This window comes from Lepisosteus platostomus, chromosome 8, assembly GCF_059453375.1.
Source record: "Lepisosteus platostomus isolate fLepPlt1 chromosome 8, fLepPlt1.hap1, whole genome shotgun sequence".
Lineage (NCBI taxonomy): Eukaryota > Metazoa > Chordata > Actinopteri > Semionotiformes > Lepisosteidae > Lepisosteus > Lepisosteus platostomus.
In genome coordinates, this window is record NC_142618.1 from 12,643,836 (window position 1) to 12,667,997 (window position 24,162).

General features: G+C 34.8%; 1 protein-coding gene across 1 annotated transcript in view; it reads right to left on the bottom strand.

Annotated features, from left to right (window-relative positions):
- The window catches only part of sntg1 (syntrophin, gamma 1), a 149,475-nt gene that overhangs the window by 84,077 nt on the left and 41,236 nt on the right, over positions 1-24,162 (bottom strand). The window contains exon 2 of the mRNA XM_088642470.1: positions 6,046-6,183. The gene's annotated coding sequence lies outside the window, so the exon portion shown is untranslated. The remainder of the gene's footprint in view (positions 1-6,045; positions 6,184-24,162) is intronic.

Consider the following 24,162-nt stretch of genomic DNA (forward strand, 5'->3'; position numbering starts at 1 on the left):
CACAGAAATAATACAAGGAGTCTTTTCTTAAATGAAGTTCAGGAGGGATAATGACTAACATATTGTTCTCAGACTGTTAGAATATGTCAGTCATCAGTAATGATTTGTGGCAATAGTTGGACTTAAAAAAAATGTAGAAAATCCTTTTAATTCCTACAAGTAGAAATCCAAAACTCACTCAGCTGTTTTAAGTTCTAAACATTATGTACTTTAGCTATATCTATACACTGTATAACTCTTGCACATACCTTTTCTCACATTTTTTCACATTCATTCTGCCTCAACTCAATATCCTCCTTTGCATTTTGTTATCTCATCTCTCGGATGCTACCTCTTAACCAAGCAGGTTAAACCAGAACATATTATACTTCAAGACTCGATAAAAATACCCAAAGTATCTGATTCTGGATGTCGTTATTCCTTGTGAATTACTGTATACTATATGTGCTTCAACATTCTCAAATAAAAGGCAGTTTATTGTGGGCACAGCAGCAAGTGTTTTAGTTACAGTATATAAAAGCATTTTCCGCAACAGTTTTAGTTAATTAAAAATGTCTATGTGCACCTTAGGATCTTATGTTGGCTAGATTAATTTACATGAACTCAATAAAATAGGTATATATGAACTTGAAAGACAAATTTTGCAGTAATTAAAAAAGGAAATTCATATCATATTTAGAATATCAGAAGCAAATGAGGGTGAAATTTGTAATCGTCCTTCACTGATCTCCCACTTGAAAGGAAAAGAGATTTATTATGCTACATATGTTAAAATTGTACTTTAACTTTACATTTCATATGTGGTTAGATGCAAGAGAGGCTTGTATATTTTACAGATAATTAGAAGTAGGGCATATGAAGCAGAACATATTGTGCTAAAAAGCAATTAAGGAAATGTGAATGCGATATTGAACTGCAAATGAAAATATGGATCACTTGCTGATAATTTGTCTTTCATAACAATGCAAATGACATATTTTTGTGATTAACTGCTTTTTAGTTACGTTTGTGATGCCTCGAGTTTTGACAAAATACCTTATTGCCATAGTTACAGTTGGTGGTATAACAGACACGATTGTGTTAGGTGAAGTCACATTAGCTCACTGCCATGAATATGTCCTACTTGTTTTACTAAGAAAGGTGAGCCTGATTTAGAGGGCATGACGGCTGACAGAAAACATATAGTCTTATTTCCTCTTGCTCCAGAGAGTAAGATGACTCTAATTTCAAATCAATCGCATTTGTTCCATTCATTCAAACAGTGAACTGATATAAAAGGATATTGTTCTCAGGCTGTTCCAGTACATTAGTCATTAGTAATGATTTGTGGCAATAGTTGAATTAAAAAAATGTAGAAAATCCTTTTAATTTCTACAACTATAATATAAATTATCATCTTCTGGAAATAGGGCTTTTGTTTTGATTTACTGTAATGTAACTTTATTTTAGCCCCAAAACATTGATTCAAGTATGTCATTAATTTCTGCATTTGTTGAAGGAAGACAGAATATCGGCTCCAAAAACAAGGCTGGGTAGCTTGTTCCATACTCCCACAATCTTTTGGATAAAGAAATGCCTCTAGCTCTCAGTTTTTAATGCTTTCCCATGGACTTTCCAGTTTTCCTCTCTGGTTTATGTTTGCTATTCTTTCTATTCAAAAGAAGCCCAGTGCATTGACTATGTAATTGCCTTTGAGTTTATTGAATATTTGTATCAATTCTCCTCATAGCCTTTTCTATCCAAGAATAAAAAGATTCGGTTGTATCAGCCTGTCAATGTGAGACATTTTTTGACTCCTTTAACAAATCAACTTAATTCTAGAATTACTTCTTAATGGGGAATCTTATCAAAAACCTTCTAAAATCTACATACTGTACACCACATCATATGCTCTGTATAAATCTCTTACTATCGCTCATTGAAATAACTCTAACAAGTTCTTTAGGCAAGACCAACTTTTCTAAATCCATTCTGACTGCTCTTTTGGATGTTATTTCTAATTTTGTTCTAGTAATTGTTTCCATTACCATATATGTAAAGGAATTCAGACTTATTGGCCTATAATTAGCTGGGTCAGTTTGTTCACAGTTTTTATGGATGGATATATTAGCAATTCTCCAGTTCATGGATACTACATCTGTCTTCAGTTACTGTAAGAAGAGTTTTATAAATGGCTTCTGAATAACATCTCTAGTTTTCTTGACACAATTAACAAGATACCATTGGGCTTGTTAACAAGATACCATGAACCTATAGCACTGGAGATCTGAGCTCAATTCTCAGGGTACTCTCTGTCTGAAATTTCTATGTTCTACCTTCCAGGTGTTCTGGTTTCCTCCCACTGTCCAAAAACATATTGATAGTTAATTGGGAAAACTGGTCCTGGTGTGAGTGTGTCTGTTTGTATTTGCCTGCCCTGCTTTCTTTAAAGGTGTGTTGTGGAATGTTGCCAATAGTGAATTCCTGATTTTGATTTTGATTTGGATGCTTCTAATGGATTTTGTGTGAGTCCATTTTCTTGTTCAGGCCACCCCCTTTTTTAGATCTCAAAGGAACAGATCACATTAGACTATCGGGCTTCTGGTGTCAGGCATGCTAACACTGTCATGCGAGGATATACAGGCCGTATGGATGCCTTGTTTCAGTGAAGAAATTCAAATTTCATTTGTCTGCAAAAGTTTAATTTTCCTTTGAGTTTTCTCTCTTTGCCCTCTGTTCTTCTTGTCATGAGTTTTCCTTTTGAACATTTCTGCCAATGCCCATGGGTTAGCCTCGTCTGCTTGGTCATTCTGCTTACAACCTTAGTAGAAAATGTTATACTTGTGATCACCTGACCATTATTGTCAAAGCAATTGCGGTGTATTGTAGCATAAATTCTAAGTGTACCTTTGTAGGCATGGGAAATATTTATTTTGAACATTGTTGAAAACCGTCTCTTTTAGTGAGATCCTTTAATGCCAAAATTATTCCAATATCATTAGTTCCTCTATAAGTGACATTTGGGGAATTAAGGAAATAATTGTAGGGACTGAATGGTGATCAGCCCTGTAGTCATTGCTTCTGTCATTGTTCCTGTTAAAGAACTTTGTGATTCCAGGCACTGGCAATCATAATCAAGAAGGTGCCAGTGTTTGGAATGCAGCTGTTGCCAGGATTTTTCAGGTGTGGATTTTTCAGGAAAAGCATGATATTAGTGATGATAATCCCCTGCTCCTTAAATTCTCTAAGGAGAAGAATGTTACTGAAGTTCACATTTACAACTTTCTTTATAATAGTTTCATTCAGGAAACTGGCATTTCTTTCAACCATAGTTTTGAAGTAGACATGTGGAATGAATTTGTCCTGCTTTGTGATTTCCCAAAAAAATTGGTCAAGATTGTCATTGAAGTGATTTTGGTATTTGAATCCTAATTCGGGATTAAATTAAACATGGATTCACTGCAAATTTGAGAAGAATAGTCATGATTAAAGAAGAATTAACAGAAAATTTCAAGGTGGTTGAGCTGGTGTTTTCATTCTTGACAGCAAATCCAACTCCATGAAATAAGGGTACTGGCACCTATTTGTTCCTTGAGTTCAGTGGGTTTCATTCAGGGTATTAATTCTGAAATATGACCTCTGGAGTTCTTGAGCTACAAATGCAGTGAGACATTCTGGATAGCAATTGTCTGAACAGCACAGGGGTCCTGATGGTCCCAAATTTTAATACACTCTTTCATTTTCTTTGACCACAATAAGAGATCATTTACTGCACATTTTCATTAAGCCAAGAGTAATGGGGCAGACTATGTTTAGGACATTTTTTCTAATCCTCTTTCAAAAATGATAGTTCACAGTTACAGCCAAGAAAATACACTACTCCTTCAACCAAAGTTTCTGATGATCTTATAAAAGTTACCTGTGTGCTAGATCATGACTAGGAGCTTCAGGGTATCACTATCTGCTCCCTCTTCATTTAGATGGTTTTCAAAGGACTAGAACAATGTACCGGGAATGGGTGGTTCTTGTGAATGACATACTGTATATGGCCAGCAGCCATATCACCCTGCAACTCACAACTGGCAACCCACTGAAGCTAAGCAGGTGTGAGCCTGGTCAGTACCTGGATGGGAGACCTCCTGGGAAAAAACTAAGGTTGCTGCTGGAAGAGGTGTTAGTGGTCCACGTGGGTCCTAATGCCCCAGTATAGTGATGGGGACACTATACTGTAAACAGGCACCGTCCTTCGGATGAGACGTAAAACCGAGGTCCTGACTCTCTGTGGTCATTAAAAATCCCAGGGCGTTTCTCGAAAAGAGTAGGGGTGTAACCCCGGCATCCTGGCCAAATTTCCCATTGGCCCTTACCAATCATGGCCTCCTAATAATCCCCATCTATAAATTGGCTTCATTACTGTCTGCTCTCCTCCCCACTAATAGCTGATGTGTGGTGAGCGTTCTGGCACACTATGGCTGCCGTTGCATCATCCAGGTGGATGCTGCACATTGGTGGTGGTGGAGGGGAGACCTCATTACCTGTAAAGCGCTTTGAGTGGAGTGTCCAGAAAAGCACTATATAAGTGTAAGCAATTATTATCATTATTATTATTATTTTATTGTGGGGAAATAACTGAACACCAGCTGCCACATATCTTGTTAGAACCCAACCTTTATGCAATGGCATGAACACCCAAATGATTGCAGTTCTCATTGTGATGCAGCCTTCAGTTTCCAGAGTAGCTGTTTAGATATTCCTGGTGATGTATCATCTTCTGCTTATTCTGCCATTGAGGACTTAGTAGTCAGAGCCATGTTTACTGAGAATGAATAGATACAGGAAATCCTAAAGTTCTTCAGAATAAATAAAACAACTCTAAAACAAAGCAACTCTAGGACTAACAAAGTCCTATCATACTTCCCAAAAGGGCCTGTAATTCTTCTGCCTCTTCCATTTTACTATACTGTGAAGGGAATAAGCCTAGGTCTACAAGTATATGTAGCTGGCTTATTTCATTAAGAAATTAACCTATAGGACTGTGATTGCCAAGCGTGTTTACTAATGGTTGTTAAGAAACTGGTTTGGTTTAGAAAATGTAAAGCCGTTCTACATACAACTAGAGTGCAAGCAAAATTACAAACAAAATTACCAGGTTCCATGTTTCTACACAGTCTAGAATTTTCTCTAGGGAGTTTTTCTGCTACAACAGTGTTTGCTAAACTTTCTATTTTAGTATCATCCATTTACAGTACACGACTGTACCAGAATCATTGTCATCAATATTAATTAGGAAAACCAGTTGTCCTAATTCCGATCCCTGTAACCCAAGAAACAGGAATCTTTGGTCCCATTATCTTAAGTGAAAGGAAAGGAAAGCATCTGCAGTTCATTAATATTTACTGAATGGTATGGCATAATTAACAAAATATTCTGTTAATCCTGCTTTTTTATGAAAAACTGATTATTTGCACGGAAGAAGAATAAATCACTGGTTTTAGATCATTTGCCCATTGTAAGTTCCATCCACCCATTTTCTAACCACGTTATCCAATACAGGTTTGTATAAAAGCAACAGGAAAGCAACAGATGCAAGGCAGGATAAACACTGGATTGTACACCAGCCATTCTAAATTCCCTTTTTTAATTTAAGTATACGTATTTATATGCCTATAAATTCATGAAAATGTACAAGAATATTGTTTGTAATAAACAAAAGGAATGCACACATACTGGGTTTTAGAAAATACTTCAAACATTCTAAAACTCACTTTCCATATTTTATATCTCTGAGAGACTTACCTTTATTTTTTTAAACTCTTCAAAATATCCTTGACATGCACTTACTTATCAGTCCCCACCCTCTATAAAATAATATGTAAATAAGGAACTTGTATGAATACATAAGAGAACTCAGTTCATGAACTAAACATTAAACAGTTTCTATTTGTTTGGGTGTGTTGATTAGACCTTAAATAGACTGTAACTCTTTAGGTTAAAAATAATGTCAGTAAAGGTATTTCAAATAAGAACATTTTCCAACTGTGTATTAAAGCAGTCAGGGGGGCTCACCTCACTGTAACAGCACATCACATGGTGTGTATGGTGAACATGGAAACAGGGAGATGTCTGGTTCGAATCCTGGCTGAGAAGATGATCTTGGCCAAAAGCTTACAAGGGACTACAGAGAGACCTCGGTGTACACATGAACTGTGGAGGAAAAAAAACCCAGCTGTGTTACTTATCTCATTTAATGAAACAAAATATTTGGTTTTACAAAAAAGTCTATAAACATTTTCATTGTAGAGCACCTTTACTGGCTAAGGCACTCAGGAGGCTTGAAAACATTTGAATGCAAACAGTTCACACTCTTTTCACTTTAGGGGTTACTGTATCCTTAGATAAGGCATGATAAGCAGGGTAAAATATTAAAATACTGAAGGTATTGTCACAAATGGGGGGATGGGGTTACGAAGCTGGTGAAAATCAGGATTTGACTGAGTAGTTTAGTCAATAAGTAAAATAATTATCCATAACCCCCAACTTGTGATTGTGTGATTTCTAGCAATATATCTGGTTGGTGTAACTAGAGGCACGTCAAGTTATTATTCTCTGGCACACCTTTGTTGAGAAGTGTAATAATCCAGGCACACTTGGTTAAATAAATATTTATTACAATGACAAACCACAAACTACAGTACACACAACAAAACATACAACATACAAGTTACTCAATGTACAGTACTTACAAAAAAGGCATGTCAGAGGCCTAACATTCTGGTCACCCAGAAAACCCTAGACTGCTTTTAAGCATTCAACTCTTATGCCTTCAGAGGCCACATAACAGATAAACTGTTAACTAAATACAAAGCAACCAGCAGTTAAATCTCTCTGCACCCTGGCCGCCACAAAATAAATGGGAGCCTATATCCCTATCCATACAAATACATACTAAGCAGGAAAGATGTTTCTAAATGAGGTATCTTTTACCCAGGAAACCCAAGTTCCCTAAAACACAGAATAACACACTCTCTCTATTAAGGTTCAAATACTTAGCTCCAGTCAGGTTTGGTTTGGATGATAATGAAATAGGGGGCTCTCGCCTGCCACAAGCTTCAAGACTCCTCTCTCGTCTCTGCTTCTTCTCTTTCTTCCTTTCCCTCTCTTTGTGCTTTTAATGTGATCTTTTATTTTGTGTCTGTACTGCTCCTTGAATCGTTAATCCACAACTTACCGACTGTACAGTAGGTATACTAAGGTAAATTTTACAATTGCTTCTCTTAAAGGGACCCCCAGAGCTCAGCAAATATCCTCTCCGCTTTGAAGTTAGAAGTGTTTACTCTTCCAAGTGTCACAAACTTTATCTGGAAGCTAAGAGACACTCCTCAGTCACCCAAAGCTGTAACAGTATAACAGAAGAATTCCATAAAATAAATAAAAACACAGGTAATCGTACTTAATGTAAGTCACTTTGTGTCAGTCAAGTAGATTAATAACATTATTCTAATTAGTAAGTCTCATATGCCTGAAAAGATCTTTTAGTACAGTATTAAGTCCATATGCATTTGTTACAGTATGTGATTTATGTTATCCATCCATCTCTTTTGCTAACTGCTTCTTCCAATTCAGGGTTGGTGGGGAGCTGGATCCTATCCCAGCAAATAACAGGCTCATGGCAGGGTACTCCTTGGATTAGACACCAGTCCATCCAGGGAAGCCAGACACACACAAATTCATACCTAAAGCCAATTTTCTGAGAAGCCAATTAACCTACTGTACCAGTACTGTATTGTACATCTTTGAGCTGTGGGGGAAAACTAGAGAACCCAGGGGAAAATTACACAATCACGAGGAAATTATTTATTTATTATATATATTAAATAATGATAATAATAGCAAGGCCCCTCACTATAAACAGCTTAACAAGTAAATGGCTTGTACATTATTTATTTAAGTAAATATACAGAATTTTATTCAGTATTTTTTTCCTTACAGTATCCACAAGATAATTTAACATTATATCACCAAGAGAGAAGAGAGTCATTCCAAGTTGAATGTAGAAAATGTATTAAACCTCCACTCCACTAATTTAATTGTGCTTAAATTGTGCAAGGAAATAGGTTTTATTTAAAACTGCTAAATAAGTAAACACCAGGCATTGATAATCAAAAATTATAATAAAAAAGTGGATGATATTCCATTTTCTTCCTTCCCTTCCCTCAGAGTCCTGACACATTTTGAAAATTTGGTTATGAAGCCACAATCACAGAAGTCAGAGCTAGTCACAGAGAAAAGAGTTCTGCTGAAAAATCAGTTTGAGTAGTCTGGCATAGGATGATGGTTTTCAGCTAGGGTCCACAGGTGATTAAGCCAGTATTGGAAAAACATGGGCTGTAATATCATACAAGCTCACAGAAGGTTGATCCAGAACATGTTAATCAATGCTACTCCTTATTATGCATATATAAGTCATACTTCTTCACCCTGATGTAACCCTGTCTGCATATTCAGTGAAGTTTCCCCATATTTTCCCTCATTTCCACATGTTGTGACTATATGCAAACTACATTCATGCAACTTGGTAATTGGAGTATGTGTGTAATTACATAGTGAATACAGGAGAAACTATTTAAATTTTATGCATATTCTGGTTGCCTCCTACAGAGCTCTAATGTAAATCACTAGCCAAATATTTACAGCAACCTTAAACTATTTTATCCCTTTTTATCCCTCTTTGTGTACTTATTTCATAAACTTATTAGATTCTTTTATGTCTGAGTTATCACTGAAATACAGTGTAATGGTTGCTAAAACCGGTGAACACCTTTTAGCTTTGTTTCCCATGTTTGCAGACTCCAAAGGCTTTTTTTCCAATGCATTCTTATTGATTTATGTTTTTTCTCTTCTATTATGTGTTAAGCAAGAGAAGATTTTCTATTTCACTTTCAGAATATTTAGAGAACACTAAAGCTTCCACCACTCCTGCACTTTAGCCACAACCTTAATCCATTTTTCTTTAGACTCATTTCATTTGGAATTTAAGTGCGGCATTGATCGATTTCTAACTGCTCTGGGGAAAGTCTGTCTCAGAAGAAAATGCCATCAACTTCTCCAACCTTTTTCTTTACATAAATTCGTTTTCATTACCAGTTGTGTTGATCTGCTTATTTTCTATTTGTTTTGTTCATTGTCTACAACACAGACTATTTCTTTTCAATGACAGAGAGAATATCAACTAATGTTCAATAGATTGCTTTATTTTTAATTTAACTTACACTTTTAGCCGAAGTGCGTTACATCTGTAACCATTCATGGAGCTGAGCATTTTACAGAAACAATCTGAGTGAAGTACCTTGCTCAAGAGTACAACAGAAGCACCTGGGATTGAATCCACGGTATTATGAGTTCAGAATTCAGAGCTCTTACTATCACTCTGTACTGTTGCCATATTTAAGCATAATAAATTACAAAGTACACAGTTGAAATTATCATGATCTAAAAATATGAAAAGACATGCTCTCTGATAATCAATGCATCTTTACAGTATATAAATACATATGGACTAGTATGAAAAATCATACAGTACGTCAATAATTAAATTCACTTACTTTCCAATCTTTTGAGAAGTTCCTAGTTACAATTTTTTGTTATACTTTCAAACTCAGTTTTACAACTGAGCTGTAATGTGCACATTGATAAGGTTAAGGTTAGTTTAGAGTGACTGGCACATACTGTATCACAGGTTGAGCTGAAGCCCCAGGCTTCATCCCCATGGTGAAGTTGATCTTCCTGACTATGAGCAACTATGTTTGAGAAAAAAAGTATTTTTTGGTAATATGTTTGAGAAAAAAGTATTATTTTTTTTATTTCTACCACCATTGTTAATAATAAAAGCTAACAAAGACAGTTAAATGTCAAATTCTACAAAACTTGGAATTCACTTCCTGATGTTGCCATTTGTTCATGATGTCAGATCTTTTCCTCAGTCTTGTAGTGGAGGTGTAAGAATAAGTGAGGATTTTTTTTCAATCGATTGAAGAGATGTTTTGGCACACATTCCCTCCCACACTTCTGGCTCACAGTTGGCTCAGTTTTAGCCCCCTTCTGTTTACTGTATATTGAAGTGCTTCAACCACATGATTCCATATACTCATAAGGCTGGGGAATTGGGGAAGTGTATTCAGACTTGAGAGTAGGAGGCAGTTCATAACCCAAAAGGGTATGAGACGAGGAACCCAGCCATGTTATTGAATCCAATACCCTGGCTTCTTTCAAGAAACAGCTGGACCCTTGAATCCATTCGTTACTTCTACCAAATGGGTCAAATGTCCTCCTCTGGCTTGTAACTGTTCTTATGTTTCTTTTGGATATAAGCTACAGAACATATCTATAAAACACAGTTCTTCTTTTATTCTTGGTTATACAGTGTGAACACTGTAAGTCACCCATTCACCCATTTAACTAATTAGGATGAACCTACTAGAGTGTTTTTAGACTGTAGGATGAAAATAGAGCATCCAGAGAAAAACCCACATGGACACGGACATGGGCAGAACATAAAACTTCACACATGTAGCACCCCATGAACCTAATCCAGGGCCCCCGCGCTGCAAGGCAGCTATGCTAACAGTTGCACCACTGTGTCGCCCATAACAGTATAATAATAAAATTAATTTAAAAGTGGAATTTAGCTTGGGCACCAGAGTATACATTGTTATTCTTACAAACTGTGCTATGGGATCTTCGGTCATGAAATAGTTAGGACCTTGATTTAAGGTCAGCTTCTAAAGCATGGTATCCTTAGCGACCATACTGAGGGACCTACTGTATGAAAACATGAAGAAAAGGAAAGAGATCCACCTACTGTACTGATCCACCTGGACCACCTGCAGCAGCATATTTTTCAGGTCTTCCATATACATTACAAAAAAATCCACTGTACAATCCATTGTTCCTAACCGAATAAAAGTGTACAACAGTATGGAATTTTCAAGTTAGAGGTTGTGAAATCTCAAAATTCTCAAAATTTCATCTCATGGTAGAATTTGATGGAAGAAAAATAAGAACAGCAGGAGTTTTAATCTATTTTGAGTACCAAAGCCCTATATCTCCTGCTGCCTTAAAAGTAAATTACATCACAAGAAAATATTAAGACTTGATTTGGTTGAACTGTTTTCTACCAAAGCTGTCATGCAAATATCGTTGCAGACCAGGTACAAATTAGTTTGTAGTCCTAGGTAATGTCTCAGGGACAATTATCTAGAATTAAATTCATAATTAATATAATATAAATGAACGAACGTAGAAAACATTACACACCAGGTGCACAAACAAAAACAATGTAAATGATAAATAATTCCACTCTCACCTCTTTTAAATATAGCACTACGATCTATTACATGGTCCTCAGCCTGTTTTAAATTAACTATGCAATATTTCCTATCTATTCTAATGTGAGGGACATATAAAATGGAAATCAAACAAATTACCCAGAATATATTTCACCTTGTGGTTGCATTCGTCGTGTGTACAAAATTAAGCAATATTACATGATTTAATAATTAATTCAGTCATGTCATTTTAGGATAAGGCCTAATGTTGACACATTAGGGCGTTCCCTTGTCCTACAGGCATTTCTAGAGCAGTATACTGTGGATAATAACGTGACTGAACACAAACCTAATAATCAGCAAATAAATAAATCAGTGTAAAACAGAATATGTCTTACTAAAGTACAGTAGCATTCCTGCTCTCTCATATATTGAGAGAGCAGGAATTTCCCTCACACACCTGAAGAAAACTCCACCATCACAATCATGATTTTTTTCTCTTGCTTTTTTATGTTTCATCTTCCCATTAACATTGGTTTGTTACTTTGCCTCACATGCTGACACAGCTCCCCACTCTACCCTGTAGAAAGTCCATGTGTTTGACAAGAGGCTAAAAACAACTGTGCTGTATTAATTAAGGACCTTTACTTTTTGCACATTTGAAGGCTACAATGTAATTGAAGTCATAGTTTGCGCAGTATAGTACAGTATTATAATAGCTGGGTGGCATACAGTATGTGGGAATACTAGCAGAGTATTTTTAATTTAAAAACAAATGCATCATAACATCTTCTGGAGAAATATGCAGAACACTGAATTCTTTGTGAGTCAGAGTTTTTAATGCATGAAAAAAACTTTCAAGAAACAACAGTTTACTTTTTATGTGTAAATGTTAATGAGTTAATATGCTCATGGTGTATGCAAATTAGTATGTTATAAATATTATTTGCCAGGGTATTTGCATATTCATTGTTACTCTGCCAGAATAATAATACATTTATTAATTCAATTAAAAATTTAGACTATCATAGATAACAATATAGTTAAAAAATGAGTGTGAGTATTTTTAAGGTCTTTCCAAGTCATCTAAAAATTTTGCTTTCCTAGTCCAAGAAGATTTGTAAATTGTCAGTATATAAGAAAGTACATTTTAACTTGCTACCATTTGTTTTATTTTTCTTACACTGTTACACTGTAAAGTTATTCTGCATTTTTTAATTAATGTAGTACTTACATATTAAATGAGGCTTTGTTTTCAGCCTGTACTTTCTAGGAAGAAAATCAAGACTAACATTTTACAATTTCCTGTGAATCACATATATTTTTTAGAAAATCTGGTTAATTCAGGGTTAGTTCCTGGTCTTGGAGAGGTATAGTCCTGCAGGTTTTGTAGGTATCCTTGTACAATAAATGATCCCAGGTCTGGAAAGCACATTAAATCCCCCTAATTAAGCAATTGATTGTGTGACCCAATTAAATCATTTAGAACTCTGATGGAATTAAAACCAGAAGGCAATGTGACTCTGCAGGACTAGAGCTTCAAACCCCTGGGTTAGCTATAGGTAATTCTTTAAAGAAAAAAATATGGGTGTCTGGAATAAACTAACTCAATTTGCTTTCAGTCTATTCCCACAGGTTCTTGAAGAAATAACTGGAAACAGACCTGGGACCAATTAGCTTTTAAGGGTTGAATAGTCTCTTCTCCTCTGTTATATTCTTAAGAAAAGGAATGTTTTGCATTCGTTATACAAAAGGCAATTTCTTCAAATTTAAATATAAAAATCACCAGAAATTGTAACATACAACTAAAATTTAGTAACTTTAGTAAAACGTCTTTTCATTTTCAGAAATGTATTGTCTGTTGGTTTTCTTTATTTTATTGACAAAAGAAAATGAAAATTACATATACAGTATGGCAAACTATGTGTTAACCAGGAATGTCCAATAAAGATCCCTCCCCAATCCAAAACACAAATTTTTTCTAAACCTTTTCATGTCACTGTAACATATACAGTAAGCTGCCTAGAATTTTTATAAATGATCTTGCTCCTTTGCACACAACTTATTAAAACAGCATAAACTTTAGTAAAGTAAAAGTATTTTTCATGAGAAAAGTTAATTTAAAATTACACTGACAAAGATAATATGTTTCTTCTGTCTTATTTGTTTTCATAAGGCATACATAATATTGGGGCTATACATTTAATTGTTTTGTTGAATTTTCAGAAATTGCCACCCACCAATGCACAAACAATGCTGGGACTGGTTTTAAGTTTATTTTTTTCCTTTGTTCAATTTTGACTAATACTACAAAAAACCTGAAAGATGTAGGCTTAATTAAAAAAAGTAAAACATTCAATGTAAGATGTAGTACAGTATAATGGTTTCTAAAAATATTTATTTGATCAATGATTGGTTTTAGCTTAGATTCAAAATCTTGAATTCGTTTTAAAGCCAGTAATTTTGGCAATGGATTACAAATTTGTTCCAATTTCATCCTTTCATTTATTGTATGTATTTATACATTTTTGCTCATTTTTAAAATACAAAATTTAATCCAGATGACCTGATCAATTTTGAGAAACCCTTTTCTCTACATTTAGTCATACCACATGCCTGATATTTGCAGTTTTTCTCTGTGCTTAAATGCAATTCCTACAACAGTATTGACAAAGTTGAAACAGTGAACATGTACAGTATCCCCAAACTCTATTTTAGTTTGAAAATAACAGATTACGAGTCAAAAAGGCCCCAAGGCAGTCAAAATATTTACCACATGGCTCAAAATCCAATAAGTCTACCACAAAGAACAACAGTGTGTTGGTAAGACACTCTTTTGTTTAAATACTGAGAAGCTCTCTTTCTCAGCGTTTAAACAGCGCCATACAAAATACTAAATATCAACATCAGTATGACCCTAGTGCATATTCCTCTGCTTACCTTACCTCTAACTAATAATAGATGATACTAATCATAATCTAATACTAATCATTGAAAATGTAATTACTTTATCAGTGGTGTTACTGTACATAACAATGTTTCCACACAGTACAACAAATAGCCAGTTAGGGTCCTAACAGTTTTTATCCAGGATACAGATCCTGGAAAACTAACAGGCAACCTGCGGTGGGAATACAGTATGGGCAATGACACCAACTAATCAGAGATAATTATACACCTTCACCTTCTTTTTCCCCTTCTGACAGCTCTACCACCACTCATTCAGATCCCTCTTCCTCTTCCAATTATTTGTTCCCACTCCATCTTTCAGACATGCTAACCTACTAGTAATCTTATATACAGTATGTGTGATTAAGTATTGATTGATAGTTGAACAGTTCTGCAGTTAGGATTTGTACCTATGAGGTGAGGTTGAACAAACATGGGATAAGTTGCATTCAACTGTGAACTAATTAATTCATTTTGTTTTACAAGACTTATTTATTTGCTGTGTGTGTGTCATTTGCAAAGATTTGCATTGATTGAATTTTCACAAATATACACAGTAGTTGACATTTTCATTTTGTTTGAACACAATCATAAAGGATAAAGTGGGTCTCAAATCATGCTATTTTTGTGTAGTTGGGATTACGTGTTTTGAAAATAAGATAACCTTTCAGGAATTGCATGTAGGCAATTGAGAAAAAATGTAATCAAAAAGCTGTGCCCGCATTTTTGCCTTCACAGCAGTCTTCTATATTAATGATTGAACCTTGCATTAATTTAATCTGTGAACCTCATTTCATCCTAGTTCTATTGCTTCCTGATAAACAGATTATCTTCACATGGAAGCAAGCAACACAGTCCATTTGGCTACCCACACAGGCAAGACTGTTCTGTATTTCCAACAGAGAATACTTAACAGACTGCTGGGATTTCCATTTCGTTTTGAAATTGAATAATGCATTAAAATTATGATTGCAATAAATATGTTTACTGCTCCGAAGAGATTCTCAATTTTATTACTTTGGGAAAGTATGCCAAAGTTAATTATTTTATCCGAAGAAATGGTGTGTAACATGTATGCCTGTATCCCAGCTCTGGCCACATGTCTAAGATTCCTCAAAAGCTGTCATATGAAAAAGAAGAAGTAGACTCCTGAAGGGTTTCTGCACCTGAAATAAATATTTCAGATTCGTAAACAAAAGTCCAATTTATAGTATAGTGTTTAATTAAAAATATAATAGAAAAACAATAGGCGGATAGTAGCCCATGTGCATTGTAGTCCAAAATCAAATAAAGTTTATTAGTCACATGATCTGGCAGCACTTAAGCTGATAATTAGCTTATAATTCTATAAAGAGTGCGGATATGGACAAGGTTACTGCGGAATACAAAACAGGACTCTTACATGATGTTTCATAAAATTACTTTGCTCACGACCTGACTAACGTCGGAACATACTATGGAACATATAGTATATACCAAACCAAATATGGCTTATTAAAAAAAGTCCTTTTTCATATGTCCTTAAAGTGAAATTTCAAACTGTCATAATTCCTTATAGCAGGAATGTTATAATAATTGCTATGGTGGGCTATACAGATGCAGCCACGCAGAATGTGTAGTATTTCTTCCAAATATCTCAATAGTAATGCTTTAAAGCCACTGCAGTACAATATGTGTGAAGTATATTTTTCATCAAAATCTAAAGTTAAATTGTTTCCTGATTACAAAATATAGATTATCTAAAAGTGGATGTAAACTTGAAAGAAGCACATCGCATTCACAACAAGCTACTGTATAATAATATTTTTTTTATATATCCAACTGAATAATTCATTTTTTGTAAAAAACACCTACTTTCTTTTTAAATTAATTTATTATTTAACATACTGTAATACACAGATTAAAATTAAAAGAAGTCTAAACAGTATGCAATTTAAATTCTATAATTGGAAAAATATTATTTAAAGGGTCTCAGCATTGACTGGGATTTGAAACCAGGCATTTTCTGGTGACAGCGCAAAAGCTTCCACACACCACGTTAAGCAGTCACCGTTACACCTGGTGGTTTTACAAAGTAGTCCAGTCGCAATATTTTTTAAAATGCACAGCGCACTCCGGTGCCTTGAGGTGTGCATTCGGAATGGCTAGGTCTGTATTTAAATGTACATCAGGTGAGCCTTATGTACCACAAAGTATTGAAATACTAGTCAAACCTGTTACATGGTAATATTTATATTACAATGCTTGTGCTTATCTTACAATTATATTTTACACTTTAAAATGCAATTAGTCATTAGCATTATGAAATGTGTATTATTAATCATAATAAATTGAAATAGCAGAGTTGTGATTTGTGTGCACTACATACATTTTAGTTCTGTTAAAAATTGTTAAACAATAGGTGAAAATAAACGTGCAACTACACATACCCATCCCTCACTATAGAAATACTTGTTTTACAATTTAATCTACAATGAAATCTGTATTTCAATGTTTTTCCCTGTAAGAAGTCATTTTTTCTACAAAAGGGTGCTTCCCTTTGTAGCCGCTTCCACTGCAGTCTCGCTTACTTTGTGATTTTTATAATTGAACATTATGTCAGCAAAATCTTTCAAGTACTCTGGGTGTTACAAAAGCACAGAAAATAAGTATAACATCCCTGACTGAAGTGATAAAAAGCATAGAAGAAGATGAGCCAGTGAAAGCTGTTTGTACTGCAAAGTTCTTAGATGTGCTGTGTCAGTGTTCACGTTTACTATTTATATACATTTTATGTATCATGTTAACCACTGTAGTAAGTTCAGTGGGTGAATGACCATAAATATGCAATAGTGTTCTTAATTTGAGAATGTCATACTCTTAAGGTAATAATGAATGATGTTTTAAACCTCAGGAACAAATCTTTTACATGTAAAGTAAGGGGAAATTAATTTCACATGACAAATATTTTTTGAGGAATGATTCACAAATTATGGGGGGATAGATTTATACAGCCTCTGGGATTAGTAATCAGTATCACCTGTAGTAAAGTCAGTTTGAGATACTGATAAGACTGATAAGGTTTTAGGGGACTTTTTGAAAGGTGCTGCTTCCACGGGAAGACAGGAGAATGTGATTGTACTGTATCTGTACGTAATGTGTGTTGCGTTTTCAAAATTAAAGTGTTTAAAATGTATAATTAAAAAAGTAAAAAAAAAACTTGCAGCTTACTGGTTCGGGCCGGCTGGCTGTGCCGAAAAATAAATAAAAACCAGTTTAACAAGTCTTAAGCATACTGTAGTTTTTGTTAACACAACTTCATCAGTGAAAAGACCACGAGCACTTACCCCCCCCCCCCCCCACATTCTCAGAGTAGAATAGGCGACCTTCCAGTGAAAGACAGTCCCCCTTCCCCCCATGGACAGACAGACAAATGTTTTCACTGCCTATTAATTCAATTCAATTTCAATTCAAGGTGCTTTATTAGCATGACCGATGGGCACAATCAGTGTTGGCAAAGCAAATAAAAATAATGAAATTCAAATGAAACAAAACAAAAAATAAAAGTAAAATAAAATAAATAAAATCTACAGACATAATTATTTGACTAGCTATTCAGAGGGAAAGGCGGTGACGTCACCGCGCTGGTAAGCATGCTCTTTAGATTACGCGATTCCATATAATATTCCCTATTAATCAAATTCTAAAAGTATGCTTTGTTTACTCCGATAGCGAGCGTATTTGCAGAAAAGGTTAGAACCATCACTTTTCTCACGGAGTATATTAACAATATGGTCAGAAGGAGAACATAAAAACGTGTCCAAAATAATAATTAAATTCTGAAAAGTATGAATTTCTTTTACTGTGATAACAAGCACAAGTAAATGTGGAAAATGGTAATCACTTAACTTTGAATGTTTTGTGATATTTTGAAAGACCAACCAATCCAATATAATGTCGATAATATTTATTGTCAGTAATAATATCAGTAGCAGTTTGAAATTATTTATTGTTATTAATAAATGACTTAGCTGCGAACCTGTTGTGATATTTAGAAATATAAAAAAGGTCAAGATAGTGCCCATAATATTTGTTATTTTAGTTTTTCAAAGAAATGTTTATTTGTTAAAAGAAAACTTGAACTATTTTGAAAATATAAATAACGTTTCAAGAATTCCATTTAAGCAATTGAGAAAAGCTGTAAACAGAAGGAAAACATTCTATTTTTTTAATTTCTTGTAGTAATACATCAAATCTACAATTTCTTATTAATTACAAAAATACTGTATATGATTTTTTATCAGCACAATGATTTTTCTTTCATGTTATACTAATATTATATACAGTATGTTGTATTCAGCATGTTAGAAGTTATTAAAATGGTACCTTATACTGTGAAACCTTGATTTAACTATCCCCTGCAATTCTAGTTTTCCTGGAGGGAACTGAATGGAGGTTTGTTTGAGGTCACTAGAGTCATATTGAATATTCTTAGACAAAGTTTTGGCTCTCGTATAAGATGCCACAACTATTTAGCTCTCTATTTGCTTTTGCCACTGGGGATCTCTAGGGAACATATTGAAAATACAACTGCAATACATATTTAAAATTGTGAAATGATTTACCTTAGTGGCTGAACTTGCTTCCTTATAGAAAATAGGAGTAGATTTGCAATGGGAAACATTGTCTGTTGTTTTAATAATTGTCCTCTTCATTAACACAGAGGCACCTTAGTGCTGAATTACACAAAGGAGATTCCTCGAAGGTAACTAAAAAGTAGTTTTTTTCTTTTTTTTTATTTTGTTCTGTGAAACAATGAGTGAAGATATGGTGCAGAGAAATATATATAGTTACAAATGGGGGCTACGAAAATTGAGAAAACCAGTAAACTGAGCGAGCAGGTTTGTCAATAAATAATTTGTCAAAAAATATCATAACCCCTAACTTGTAAGGATTTTGCCAGGAATATACCTAAGTGGGTGGCGCTGTATAGTTAGAGGCATGTAAGTTCTTTGGTCTCTGAAACTTATATCTAAACCAAACAGCTAAAAAGTATTCAGACTCCTAACACATACAAAGGCCCAAAGAACAGGTAAGCTGCCTTCTAAACTAAAAAAGATACAAACTGCGGTTAAATTTCTCTTTGTCTGCAAACCCAGGTGCCACAAGATAAATGGGAACCTATCTCCATATCTCCAACTGTACCCACTAAGGAGGAAAGGCCAAAACTACAGAATAGTTAAATCTCTTAGGTTCAAATTCCCGACTCCAATCAGGTCTTTCAGAAGATCTCAAACAAGGACCTCTCACCTGGCACACACTTTAAGTTCTTTCCTCCTGTCTCTCCTGTTCTTGTGGTCTCCCCTTCCCTTGTTCTGTCCTCTGTCTTTTATGCTACATTTTTTACACTCAATCATTTACCCAGAACTTAATTAACTAAGGAAAAAAGGTGATTCTTTTGATCAGTGTGTCTCACACCCAGCATACCTAAATATCCCTTGGTTTGAAGCTCTAAGAAGTGGAAATATTAACACTAGTTAGGTATTACCCATTGTTTGTAGATTCTTAGACAAAGTATGTCAGATTTTAGGTAAAACATTTAGGGTTCATGAGGTAGTAAAAAAGCTATAGCATTACAAAAAAATCAGAAACAGAAACCCCACAGTACTGTTGCACACATGCATACGTTGATACTGTACATCAAGATCAGAATATACAGAACATGGGTAGTAATATATTCAGAAACACCAGTATACATGGGTAAGATAATATACAATATTTTGAACAAATTATAAGAGTTACTTATAAAGCAATTTAATATGGTCAAGTGACAATGAATTTGAATTTATAAAAAGACAGAGGGAGAATGTGAAATGGCACTTGAAGTGAGGGAAATTATGTGTAATGGCAATCTGTGTGAAATCTGTGGCCAAAATGAAAGCTTAAAATAATAAGCTAATCTCCTTTGCCATTTAAGCTTATTTTAGTATTAATGCAAAAATAAAATTGTAACTAGCACTGTGTAGATAGCTAATATTCTTTCCATATAAAATAGGCTATTGCATTCAAACTACCTCTTGATCTCCAGCCAGCACATACTAGATGATAAAATTCAACCACATCAGGCTTTACTGCTGAAGCATGTCACAGACTACACTGCAACCATTCTCTATAACACTATCTGACAGACCTGTTTTTTTCTGTCATCAGAATCATAATTAATAGGCTTTTATAAGCAGAATTCAGAAAAGAGTCATCATATTGAAAGATGCGAGTGCTATTATAATCAATGCACTGTAAAATACAATATACTGGTGTTAAAACTAAATGACTAATAAAGTAATACTACTCATTAAATTAGAAAATAATACTTTTTTTTTTCCGTAGGCATCCTTACACAAGCAGGTTTACAATTCCAATTATTTTTGGAATGATGCATACTCTACAGATATACAGTGTCATTATAGTTCTGAATTTTCTTTCAGGGTGTTTAATGAAATATGTATACAAAAATGTTTTTGTTACTGTATTTTAGAGGGACACAACATTTCAATTGGTATTTTTAAATCAGTATTTTCACAAAATATGAGTCATTCCACAAAGTATAATGTCCTATAATTTTACATCAAAGATTCCAGGCACCAAAGATAGAGGTACAAATGTATTTCTTTTTACTCCTTAGAGCAGTTATACTGGGTACAATGGCAATTTGATGTTACATTTTGATGCAACATAAAGGCATCAAAGAATGCAATGAATGCCATTTGATGAATGAACCTAAGAGGGCGACTATATAAAATGCCCACAAGCCTCTGTTGTAGAAAATAGAGTAGATCCAATTTGGAAATATATTGTCCTTCACGAATTGCTAGAGCTGCAGCTGGAGACTAGAGTCAGTGATGATGATATGGATAGTGCTGCAACCTAATAAGAACTGTTCTGTAGTTCACGTGAATATATGAATATTCATATATTGAAGTATATAGCGTATAGAGTAAAATTATATCTAAGTGTATTGAATATTCAGTTACTAATGAGGTAGCTGTTAAAAGTCACATTGGTATGTTTTCAAGAATACAATAGGTGTTCTGTACTGTAATTTGTAAGAAATAGGTCCATCATGATATATATATATATATAAAATTAGATATACAGTACATTATATACAACAAAGAACTCAATTAAAGTCCAATTTCCATAGCCATTTTGTCAAAGAAAACAGATTGCAACAGAAATCGTTCAAATGTTTGACACATTAAGGTTTTGAGCTGAGAATGCAGTCACTTACAGTAATTACTTTAAAGGAATTTCACATATAAATAATGTTCTATCATCAGATGCAATTAAATATGCAAACCCATTTCAGGTCAGGCTTAAGGTGTAATTTTTAAGAAGTTTCCAAAGCAAAAGTTTAAATACTTACATGATATATGCAAGATGTAAAAATATAAAATAAATAAAATAACACAAAAAAACAAAATCTGAGCTAATGAGTTCCAGAAGAATCTAATTTACTTTTGCCCTTAGAAGTACCTTTTATGTTTTTTTATTATCTCCAACCATTTATCTGGAGCAACTTCTAACAGATGTTAATTTAGATTATGCAGGTAAAACTTCCTTTTTAAGTGAAGCACAAACCATACTACAAGGTGAGTATAAGTGCACCCTAAGCATTTGATCATCTACAATAATGTAAAAATTTCTAGACTCAGAAGATTCCATTCTTTTTTAACAGTCACTCAAGACAAGGTGGAAGTGACAAGTTGAATGAATGCAAATTTCCATGCATCCATTCACAGAAAGGAATTTGCAGATGACGCCAAAATAGAAGGTGATACAAAGTAGAAGCTTCAGAGGGAATTCAATATGGTTTAGAACATATTCCTAATTCCAGATAGTGAACTTTTCTATGTATACAGTACTTAAGGATGGACTCACCAAAAATAAATATGCCTAGGCTTACAAGCCACCAGATTCAAATTACAATTAAAATGTAGTTTTGTACAAGACATGATATATGGATGAACAAAGGTAGAAATCACTATGATGGGAGATGTTAATTATCCACACCTACAGTAGATAGGGAAAAACCATTATGTGTGTCAGCAGCTGAAACTGAAAAATTATACATGCCTCAAAGGTACTCTTTTGCTCTATTTGTCTATTTGAATGTCTATTAATTCAGTCTTTCAAACACTCAAAACAGAGGTAGAAGAAAAAGAGAGGTGAGAAAACCACTAGGGAAAAGGGAATATGAAACAATAAGTTGTAAAGTATATTTTGAAACATCTCAAATACAATCCAAAACAAGGGTACCCATTTCGAGAAATCAGACAATGAAGGAATGATACAGAGTTCAGGAGAAGTCGAATAGGATAGAATGGATATAGATTCAGCAGAGAGAAGATAGCAACTGTTTCAGATACTCTGCTTAAGGCACAAAAAAATCACCCCAAGGGTAATTGGCCATCAACAAAATTTTTACAACAATTATTTAAGATGGAGGTAATACTCATTAACTGGAAAAGTTTCAAATAGAACATCCGTAAAAATGGCAGTTCTATTTTTATACAGTATAATTACTGTATATGTCAGTAAGACCTATTACTATTACATGTAAGGTTATAGAAACATAATTTAGAAATAAAACAGAGGTTCATATGAATGGGAACAGGACTCTAAGGGATAGTCAGTTTCTCACGAACTTACAGTGCCTTGCAAAAGTATTCACCCCCAATGACACTTGACAATTCCAGTGTCAAGATGTGCAATGCTAAAAGAGACTTTTCCAAAGAGACTCACAGCTTTCATTGCTGCCAAAGGTGGTCCTACCAAGTATTAACTTGGGGAGGTGGGGGTGGTGAATACTTATGCATTCAATTATTTTCTTTTATTTTTAATTAATTTACTCAAATGTCTGGGTTTTTGTTTTCACTTTGACAATATAGAGTACTTTGTGTTAATGAGTGGCAAAAATTCTCAATTAAATACATAACGGTTCCATGCTGTAACACAATAAAATATCCAAGTGGGGTGCATACTTTTCTAAGACACTGTAATTCTTAAAATTTCAAGGCAATGCATGTATTTAGAATTGAATAAATTCAATCATGGTTATGAGGCACATTAAGGACACAATTCCGAAAACACTGGACCCATACCAATTTGCCTACCGGCCCAACAGATCCACAGATGATGTAATCTCCATTGCCATACACACTGCCCTATCCCATCTGGATAAAAAGAACACATGCACAAGACTGCATTCATCGACTTCAGCTCAGCTTTTAACACTATCATTCCAAAGAAACTAGTCAAGAAACTCAGTGCACTGGGTCTCGACATCACCCTCTGCAACTGGATTCGAGACTTTCTGACTGGCAGACCTCAGGCTGTCAGGCTTGGAAACCACACCTCCGGCACACTAACTCTGAACACTGGGGTCCCCCAGGGTTGGGTGCTTAGTCCATTGCTCTGCTTCCTCTACAGCCACGACTTTAAGGCCAAACACAACATCAACTCCATCATCAAGTTTGCAAAAGACATTAAAGTTGTAGGTCTGATCACAGACAATGATGAGAGGGCCTACAGGGAGGAGGTCAATCTCCTTACAACGTGGTTTGAAGACAACAACCTCACCCTCAACGTCATCAAAACCAAGGAGCTGATAGTTGATTTCAGAAAACTGCAAAATGGACATGCCCCTATCCACATCAACGGGACTGAAGTGGAAAGGGTCAGTAACTTCGAATTCCTTGGCGTCCATATCACTGAGGACCTCACATGACAGGTTGCATCACAATGTGGTATGGCAACCACAGTATTGCTGACTGTAAAGCCCTACAGCAGGTGATGAAAACTGCCCAGTCCATCACTGCGGTTGCTCTCCCATCCATCGAGGACATTTACGACAGACGATGCTTGAGGAAAG